We start from the raw sequence: 10624 nt of genomic DNA, 5'->3' as shown, positions 1-10624 counted from the left end.
CTTAGTCACAATATGTGGGTGGAAGGAAAAAGTCACTCACAATCAGTTAAATGCCATGAAAAATTAATTAAAAAAAACACACTGACCTGATATTTAGATAAATACTAATATAATAATGCCATGTGCTCTTGTATGTAACTGAATTGTGTCCTCAAAATGTTAATAGGAAACATGATGTTTGTATTCATAGTTCATTTCACTTCATCCAAACAAAAAAGGGAAAAATTGATAATAAGGGTATAATTTATTTGATATACAGCACTTACTTATTTGAAATACAAATGAGGAAGTTCAGGGGAGGGATACAGTAAAGGCCTGATCCTGTTCCCATTGAAGAAAATGGGAAGGTTCCGATTGAATAGAGCCAGATTGGGTCCTTGGGTTGCTAGCAATGCATTATCAATTTTTTTGTTTTCTCATATCACTGAAAAGCAGTCATTTGCTGCCCTCTAGAAGTAGATTATTGAATATACTCTACTTTAATGCAGAACACTCTTGCCATCTTTAGCCAGCCATCTGAGTTTAAAAGAAAATACATGTGACAATACAAAATAATATGGAAATGTTTCTTGTTATTAAGTACTCTGGATAGATATTAAGAGTTACGATGCAATATATAAAACTTTTAAGTGAAGAAACTAACACATGGGCTTCGTCTGGACTGGCAGGTTTTTCCGCAAAAGCATTTGCTTTTGCGGAAAAACTTGCCAGCTGTCTACACTGGCCGCTTCAATTTCCGCAAGAACACTGACTTCCTACTGTCTGAAATCAGTGCTTCTTGCGGAAATGCTGTGCTGCTTCCGTTCAGGCAAAAGCCCTCTTGTGCAAATGCTTTTGCACAAGAGGGCCAGTGTAGACAACGCGGTATTGTTCTGCGCAAAAAAGCCCCGATAGCGAAAATGGCAATCGGGGCTTTCTTGAGCAAAACCGCATCTAGATTGGCACGGACGCTTTTCCACAAAAAGTGCTTTTGCGGAAAAGCATCTGTGCCAATCTAGACGCTCTTTTCTGCAAATGCTTTTAACAGAAAAAAGAAGGGGTCTTTGTTAGGCTGTACTAAAATTACCAGGTGTTAACTCAGCATGTTCTGAACTAGAAGTGATTTTTCAATTGCATATAACTTCAATGTTTTATTCCCCCTCTCCAAACCTAATTAGGGGACTACTCCTCAGTAAGGACTAATTGCATGTCAGGTTTGGAGGAATTTTGTTCAGCTGTTTAACCTATAAACAAGAAAAAATAAAATGCTGGAAAAATATCCAGTTCTTACCAACTCTCCAAATACTGAAGAATGGCTAAAGGGATTTTCTTCACACTTAAAAACAAACTGTCCTCATCTCTGGGAGATCTGGGTGTGAAAATGGGTGTTTAAAATAAAAATCCTGGTATCTTGCAATCATTAATACCATCAAGTAGTAATAGAGCACTTTTCAGCAGTACATTTCAAAGTCTTTTACAGAGGTCAGTATCACTGTTCTCATTTTAATGATGAGGAAGCACAGAGAAGAAGTCACTTGCACACAGTCACCCAACATCCAGTGATGGAGCCAGGTAAAGAACCAGATCTCTTGAGTCCCACTCCAGCATCTTATCCATCAAGTTATTGTTGGATGACCAATAACAGTACCTAGCAAGTGGCGAACTGCCAACTGCTATTTATCTAAACTTCATACCATGCTTGTGTCTATATTATCTGAATTACGCGATCATACAGTGAACGCTAGATTTGGTGGCCAACATTTTCCAAAAGAAACTAGTGATTTTGCACACCTGCATTTTTGTATGCCCAACCTGAATTTCAGGATGTGCTGAGGACTCACCTTCTGAAAAATCAGATGCTCTGAGTTTCCACTGCTTAGCCCAGCTTAGTGATTTTATTGCAACATTGTCCCCACTCTAGGCCCAAGATGTAGCCCGGAGATCAGCTTAATGACTGAGTCCTGGTAATCACTGACAAAAAACAAGGACTCTCCCTTGAGCCTAACTGGCTATGTTTTTACACACTGAAGAGCGGAGGACAAATGATTTTGAGGACTCTTTAAGAAGTGAGGTTCAGCTTAGGATGACCCCCTCACATCATGGTAGGCTAAATGCAGTTTTGCTGTCCTTTACTCATACAATAAGGATACAAAATATTTCATTACCCTTGCACTCAATATCATAGTGATTTGTAACACAAAGCCAACCAAAAAAATTGATTACTTTGGCAAGACAGGTCTGTCTGCTGAACACCTAGGTAAAGTAGCTGTGTCTATGCAAATATAGTCTGCTCCTAAAGTATTCCCTCACACACAGTTTGTCACTACATGTCAGGAAAAAATTCATTCAGACTCTATTTACATTTGTTACACCCTTACTTACAACTTAGTCTTCAGTTTACCTTTCCATTCATGCCCACTGAGAAGGGAAGTCTTATCCATATCACAATAGGACTACAATACACAGTCTAGGACTACACCAGTAAAGAGGCTACTCATCAGGTCTACTTTTTCCTGGTCCATCATATAGGTATAAGGCCACATCATAAACAGGAGCCTGCACTGGTTTACAAAACCATGAAACTTACTCTGAGTACCATGATAATACTCTAGTACAGGCAGTCCCCGGGTTACGTACAAGATAGGGACTGTAGGTTTGTTCTTAAGTTGAATCTGTATGTAAGTCGGAACTGGCGTCCAGATTCAGCCGCTGCTGAAACTGATCAGTTTCAACAGCGGCTGAATCTGGACGCCAGTTCTGACTTACATACAGATTCAACTTAAGAACCCCAGGCATCCCCAAGTCAGCTGCTGCTGAAACTGATCAGCGGCTGATTCCAGGAAGCCCCGGGGCAGGGGCTTCCTGTAGTCAGCCACTGGTCAGTTTCAGCAGCGGCTGACTTGGGGACGCCTGGGGCAGAGCAGCTGGGGTGCTACTGGGTTGGTCCAGTAGAGCCGCCGCTCCTCGGCGCTACTGGACCAACCCAGCAGCACCCAAGCTGCTCTGCCCCAGGCGTCCCCAAGTCAGCCGCTGCTGAAACTGACCAGCAGTGGCTGAATCTGGACGCCTGGGGCAGAGCAGCTGGGGTGCTGCCGGGTTGGTCCAGTAGCGCCCAGAGCGGCACTACGGGACCAACCGGCAGCACCCCAGCTGCTGTACCACAGGTGTCCGGAGCAAAGCCGCGGAGCACGGGGGCAGCGGGACAGCTCAGACGCACCGTGGCTGTCCTGCTGCCCTCGGGCTCCGCGGCTTTGCTCTGCTTTGCTCCCCGTCCCCCTGGTCTGCAGACAGATCCGCGTAACTCGGGGACTGCCTGTAAAGGCATCATGGGCTAAGAAATCAAAGGAGATACAGGAAGACTTCAGGTTCCTAGTTGCACTCCAGTAATCTATTCCTGTAGGATGCAGGTTTCCACCTGGAGGTGGTCCACTGGGACCTGTAACACTTAGTTTTCCACTTGTAAGAGGGCAATGTGATTCTGGGTAATTGATATTCCAGCCTCAATGGCCCTGTAGGTTTCTGTGCCATTTTGGAGATATAAGGTAAGACCAGTATCAGAGGAGTAGCTGTGTTAGTCTAAATCTGCAAGAACAACAAGAAGTCCTGTGGCACCTGAGGCTATGTCTTCACTACAGCACTAATTCGAACTAACTTAATTCAAATTAGTTAATTCAAACTAAGCTAATTCGAACTAGTGCATCTAGACCTAAAAACTTGCTCAAATTAGCATTTTGCTAATTCGAACTAGCATGTCCACATTGAGTGGACCGTGAACCGAGGTTAAGGATGGCCGGAAGTAGTGCCGGCAGGGAATCAGATTAGGACTTAGAGCGTGGAGCTGCTGTCTCAGGCTAGCCGAGGGCTGTGCTTAAAGGGACCCAACCCCCACCCCGGACAGACAGTTCTCAGGGGTTCCCCGCTCGCTTGTCTAACTTGATGAGGGACAGCAAAGCAGTCCTGGCTTGGAGTGCCCTGAATGCCCACACTCGGCATATCACAGGACTCGGCCATCAATCCGGCTGCACTTGCCGCAGGCTGCCATCCGGGGGGGGGGGCAATCGGGGAGCTGCAGTAGAGCTTCCACCCCGAGGAGCCCGCAGAGCCACCCCCAGTCCTCCCCATCGGGGGCTCGTACCCCATTCCTCCCTCACCTCCTTCCACTTACCCCTCCCTAGCCCCCCTTCCTGATGTACAAAATAAAGGACACGTGTGTTCAAAAATAGAAACTCTCTTTATTGAACAAAACTCGGGGAGACTGGGAAAAGGAGGTGGGAGAGGAAAAGAGAGAGGGTGGGAGGGAGAGGGCAACTAAAATGATCAGGGGTTTGGAACAGGTCCCATATGAAGAGAGGCTAAAGAGACTGGGACTTCTCAGCTTAGAAAAGAGGAGACCGAGGGAGGTTATGATAGAGGTCTATAAAAACATGAATGGTGTGGAGAGGGTGCATAAAGAAAAGTTCTTCATTAGTTCCCATAATAGAAGGACTAGAGAACAGCAAATGAAATGAATGGGTAGCAGGCTTCAAACTAATAACAGAAAGTTCTTCTTCACAAAGCAAATAGTCAACCTGTGGAACTCCTTGCTGCTGGAGGCTGTGAAGGCTAGAACTATAACAGAGTTTAAAGAGAAGTTAGATAAAGTCATGGAGGTTGGGTCCATGGAGTGCTATTAGCCAGGGGGTAGAAATGGTGTTCCTGGCCTCTGTTTGTGGAAGGCTGGAGATGGATGGCACAAGACAAATGGCTTGGTCATTGTTTCGGTCCATCCCCTCCAGGGTCCCTAGTGTTGGCCGCTGTCGGCAGACAGGCTACTGGGCTAGATGGACCTTTGGTCTGACCCAGTACGGCCATTCTAAGCTCAGGGCTCAGGGTCGGGGGTCTCACTGGACCACCCTGATTTTCATGCAAACCTGCTCCTGGGTAGCCAGGCTGGAAGCTATCCTGCCCTAGATGGCCACTTTCCTGTGCCTAGTGCGGAGGTCGTGGATGAGGTCCACGATCTCCGCACTAGACCTGGTGGGCGCCCGCCTCTTGCGGACCTGGGCAGGCTCCCGGGAGCCGCCAGCCTGGTCCCGGGAAGAGGAGGAGGGCTGGGTGGCAGCGGGTGGCTGGTTCGTGCCGTGCCAGGTGCAGGGTCTGCTGGCTGGGTGCTGGCAGGCTTGCACCTGGCACAGGCACCGTAGCCAGACCGTGCCCCTTTAAGGGCTCCGGGGCCTGGAGGGGGGCAGACGAGTTTCCCTGGTGGTGCCCAGAGTGGCCACCAGGGAAATCTGGGGAGGGCTAGCCTCCCACTAGTTCGAATTAAGTGGCTACACAGCCCTTAATTCAAACTATTTAATTCGAACTAGGCGTTAGTCCTCGTAGAATGAGGTTTACCTAGTTTGAATTAAGTGCTCCGCTAGTTCGAATTAAGTTCGAACTAGCGGTTTGCCTGTGTAGTGCCTATCAAAGTTAATTCGAACTAACGTCTGTTAGTTCAAATTAACTTTGTAGTGTAGACATACCCTTATAAACTAACAGATTTAATGGAGCATAAGCTTTCGTGGGCAAAGACCCTCTTCGTCAGATGCATGTAGTGGAAATTCCAGAGGCAAGTATAAATATACAGGCATAAGAAAAGAGTTCCAATCAAGAGTAAGGCTAGAGATAACAAGGTCAATTCAGTCAGCGAGGACGAGGCCTACTTCTAGCAGCTGATGTGGAGGTGTGAACACCAAGAGAGGAGAAACTGCTTTTGTACTTGGCTAGCCATTCACAGTCTTTGTTTAATCCTAAACCGATAATATCAAATTTGCAGATGAATTGTAGATCTGCAGTGTCTCTTTGAAGTATGTTCTTGAAGTTTTTTTGTTGCAGGATGGCTACTTTAAAATCTGCTACGGAGTGTCCAGGGAGATTGAAGTGTTCTCCAACAGGTTGTTGTGTATTGCCATTCCTGATATCTGATTTGTGTCAGTTTATTCTTTTATGTAGGGACTGTCCAGTTTGGCCGATGTATATTGCAGAGGGGTATTGCTGACACATGATGGTGTATATTATATTGGTAGATGTGCAGGTGAATGAGCCTGTAATGGTTTGGCTGATGTGGTTAGGTCCTGTGATGGTGTTGCTGGTGTAGATATGTGGGCAGAGTTGGCACCGAGGTTTATTGAAAGGATTGGTTCCAGAGTTAGAGTTACTGTGGTGTGGTGCATAGTTGCTGGTGAGAATTTGCTTCAGGTTGGCGGGTTGTCTGTGGGCGAGGAGTGGCCTACCTCCCAAGGTCTGTAAGAGTGGGAAATCATTGTCCAAGATGGGCTGTAGATCGCTGATGATGCATTGGAGAGGTTTTAGCTGGGGACTGTAGGTGATGCCAGGGGTGTTCTGTTATTTTTTTTGTTGGGTCTATCTTGTAGCAGGAGGCTTCTGGGTATACATCTGGCTCTGTTGATTGGTTTCCTCACTTCCTCAGGTTGGTATTGTAGTTTCAAGAATGCTTGGTGTAGATCTTGTAGGTGTTTGTCTCTGTCTGGAGGGTTGGAGCAAATGCGATTGTACTTTAGTGCTTGGCTGTGAACGATGGATCATATGGTGTGTCCGGGATGGAAGTTAGAGACATGTAGGTAGGCATAGTGGTGCATTGGTTTTCAGTATAGGGTGGTGTTTAGGTGATCATCACTAATTTATACTGTCGTGTCCAGGAAGTGGATCTCTTGTGTAGACTGGTCCAGGCTGAGGTTGATGGTGGGGTGGAAATTGTTGAAATCACGGTGAAATTCTTTCAGAGCCTCCTTCCCATGGGTCCAGATGATGAAGATGTCATCAATATAGCGTAAGTAGAGGAGGGGCATTAGTGGACGAGAGCTGAGGAAGTGTTATTCCAGGTCGGCCATAAAAATGTTGGTATATTGTGGGGCCATGCGGGTGCCCATTGCGGTGCCACTGGTTTGGAGGTATAAATTGTCCCCAAATCTGAAATAGTTGTGTGTGAGGATAAAGTCACAGAGCTCAGCCACCAGTTGTGCCATGGCATTGTCAGGGATACTGTTCCTGACAGCTTGTATTCCATCTACATTGGGATGTTGGTGTAGAGAGCCTCTACATCAATGGTGGCTAGGATGGTGTTTTCTGGGAGATCACCAATGCATTGTAGTTTTCTCAGGAAGTCCGTGGTGTCTTGGAGATAGTTAGGGGTGTTGGTGGCGTAGAGTCTGAGTAAAGAGTCCACATATCCAGAAAGACCTGCAGTGAGAGTGCCAATGCCCGAGGTGATGGGGTTGCCAGGATATCCAGGTAAGACTAGGAGAAGCTAGAAAGTGGCATGGGCAAACTGTAATGCCCAAGAATAAGGTGGGTCAAAGAGTTATCGATAGCCAGAATTCATACAAGAGTTCCAATACCCAGGAGATCCAATCCAAGAGGAAAGAACAGCAAGAGAGAGTCAAACAAGGTCCAAGAAGAACAATCACCACAGAATGACTCAGTGCTTAAATAAGACCCAAAAGGAAGCAGGAAGTTTATATATGGGCAGTAGCCAGTAAGGGTCAAGACAATTTGCCAATCAGGAAGCAGGTCATGGAACCCTAGAAACTGCCTTCCCCCAAGTCTGTGAATTCCATGGTAGTGCAATAATTTGGTGTTGCATTATGGATAACACTTTCCCATAAAACATGGTAAATGCTCTGATACTGTTTCCCAGTAAACCTGCTGCCTTGGATGTGAGTCCAGTGTCTTGACACCTATGCCATCCCTTAATTATGCTTAAAGATTTTCCTATGCTGAACCTAAATTTCCTGTGTTGCAGAAGAAGCTGATCACTTTTTATCAAACCACCTGCAAACATTATGTACTTGAACACTGCCATTTATCAAGTCCTAATAAAATAACCAAGAGTAGTTTAAGTTTAGTAGTTTTCAGTGTCCATAAAAATGCCCAACTATGACTTTACAAGATTTTTCTAATCTACTCAAAAGCACAGTTTTAAGATTAGGTATGTAGTGGATGCCACCAAGTGGTAGCTGTTATCACATATCAATAGCCTTAGCATTATCCCATATTAAACCAGCATTTCAACGGCAGGAAATATTGATTTAATGTTACAAAAGTTAGTGTCATGTATAGCAGTTTGTTGGGAACACAATACTACTGCTGGAAACATAAAATATTGCATTGGAGTAAAATTCTATTCCATCTTTCATAGCAAAAATGCCACTGACTTCAATGAAACCAAGATTTTTTGACCTTCCTCTGCAGCTGTGAGGAGCAACCTAGGCTAGTGAGTGGGCTTCATAAGTGGCCCTCCTTCATCTCAGTGGGCTGCATGTTTGTCATAACCAAGATAGTCTCCCAAGATAGGGTAGTTTTGCTAACTGTGCTTGTGTAGCTAGAATTTTCAAGATGTGCCCATTGAACTTTAGTAGCACTTTGGATGCAGAGGGAGCTCACAACTCTCACAGTCAGTGTTCCCTCTAAGATTTTCCATCCATGAGCTGGGTGGGTTTTATCTTGTGCACCAATATTGAAGTCATGTGCGCTTGTTCGAATGTGTGCCACCATGGCATTCACCTGTTATTAACAAATAACTTAGATATATATGTTACAGAAGAAAGAATAATAAAACAAGAGATAATTAACACTATGCTGCAGCTGTTATCTGTCCCCTCCCTGGGCCAATAGGAAGCAGATGGGGGACATGGCATAAGGTAGATCCAAGGGGCTGGTTGGGTCCAGTGTGAGTAGCACGTGGAAAGAGACCCAAAGCCATGTGAGGGAGAAGCTGCACCAATGGAGGGAAGCATGACTCTTTCCTGAAGGCATCCGAGCTCAGGTTTACAAGGCCTGTGTTAGTGGCATTCACACCACCTTCCTTCACTCCACTATCTGACCACCTCACAAGTACTAATGCATGTGGCCTCACAACTGTACAAAGGGGAAATTTGACTCACCACCATACCAATGTCTTCAAAGTCCAATGGCAGCACCCTAACCACTGGCCCATCCTTTCCATCAGCACCTTTCCCACTGTGTAAGGATCCAGGACATGGGAATATTTTGATTGGCAACTCTTTGTGGCATGACTGGTTTTTTGTTCTGGGTCTGTAGTGTCTGGCACCATGGGGCCCTGGTCCCTTACTATGGAGCTCCAGTGGTGCCCATGGCACAATGTTGTGTGACTAGCATGGCACTAATTACCACTTCTACTCGTTCTCCAGCATGGATACAACAGTACAAGGTCCTATACCCTATGCCCACCCTCACACTATCCCAGTCCCTTCCAGCAGGGGGCAGCACAGCACACATGCAAAGTCCTCCATAACTAGCTTTATTCCATTTCTGACTTGGAAACATTCATGACAAAAAAAAGCATCTGAATTCTGAGCCCCACAGCAAAGCAGGCATGTGTTACTGCTGCACTGGCAAGGAGTGGTGTAATAACAACAGTCTTGTGTCTTTTTTCTCCCCTCCCCACACAGCTCTGTGTTCATTGGCCACATATACGAATGCTACCTGCAGCAAGTCACAGTGACAAAGTGTGTAAGAATGCATTACAGTCATACATTAGCATGCAAGCATTATAGGAATAATTAAACAATAATTTACTAAAAAGCAACAAAAGAAAATGAATTGTCTTTATCCTCTAATCCAGTAGGGACAACCATACTATGGCCCCAGCCCCAGGAGAAGCCGTACCACAGCATGAGCTCCAGCAGTTGCCCCATGGCCTGCCCTGGTAGCAGCCACCACATGGCCTTTGCCCCAGCTCCAGCTCTTCCTCAGGGCTGGAACTGGGGCCAAGGCCATGTGGTGACTTCCCAGCTGCTGCCCACCATGCAGCAGCTCTGGCCCCGGCCCCAGCTGCCAAAGCAGCTGTCTGCTGCCCACCACGTGGGTCTGTTTAGGTGGTGGGTGGGGTTAAAATTTCCTCTGTGTGCCCAGACAAGCATGCAGCTTACAATGTTGTATGCAATCAGCATGCAGCTCACTTCAGATGCTCTAGCTTTAAATGCATATCACTTTAGTAATACCAGTAGGAAAAAACCTATGCGGATGAAAGCCAGCAGGATCTGGCAACCCTCTGTGTGGGCAACAGTAAACAAAATGTCTCATGAGCCACAGATAGAACCCCAATGGACCACATGTGGCCGTTGGGCTGCAGGTTGCTCACCACTGCTCTGAAGCCTAAAGCTATGTCTCCAGTTTCAGGATTAAGGCTTTAGATAAGTAGCAATTGATCATTTAGCATTAGAAATTCAAAGTGGCAGGATGTCAGGGTTGGGGGAAACCCTGTCTTATGTGGGATGCGTGCACCTGTATCTCTTAGTGTGTCTAGACTACAGGGTTTTTTTCAAAAAAAGTGGTCTTTTTTCAGAAAAAAAATAATCTGCATCTAGACTGCTGCCACATTCTTTTGAAATTAAATTGAAAGAACACGGCAGTTTTTTTGACCGTGGAAAACCTCATTTTACGAGGAATAACGCCTTTTTTCAAAAGTGCTCTTTCGGAAAAAGGCGTTATTAAATGCAAACAGTGCTTTTTCAAAGAGAGCATCCAGGGGTGGGGCATAAATATCTTACATCTATGTCCCTAGCAGCCTGAATCCATAAATTCACCCCTGCTCACAGGACAGTGCATCCTAGCGGCCAAAGTAATCATAAAAAAAACAAAT

General features: G+C 45.8%; 1 pseudogene; it reads right to left on the bottom strand.

The window, feature by feature from the left end:
- Positions 1-460: 460 nt before the first annotated feature.
- On the bottom strand, positions 461-9073 carry LOC149525249 (uncharacterized; annotated as a pseudogene).
- Between the last annotated feature and the right edge of the window lie 1551 nt (positions 9074-10624).

The sequence above is a fragment of the Pelodiscus sinensis genome, chromosome 2 (assembly GCF_052426305.1).
Source record: "Pelodiscus sinensis isolate ZL-2025 chromosome 2, ASM5242630v1, whole genome shotgun sequence".
Taxonomy (NCBI): domain Eukaryota; kingdom Metazoa; phylum Chordata; order Testudines; family Trionychidae; genus Pelodiscus; species Pelodiscus sinensis.
This window is presented reverse-complemented; position numbering and strand designations above follow the sequence as displayed.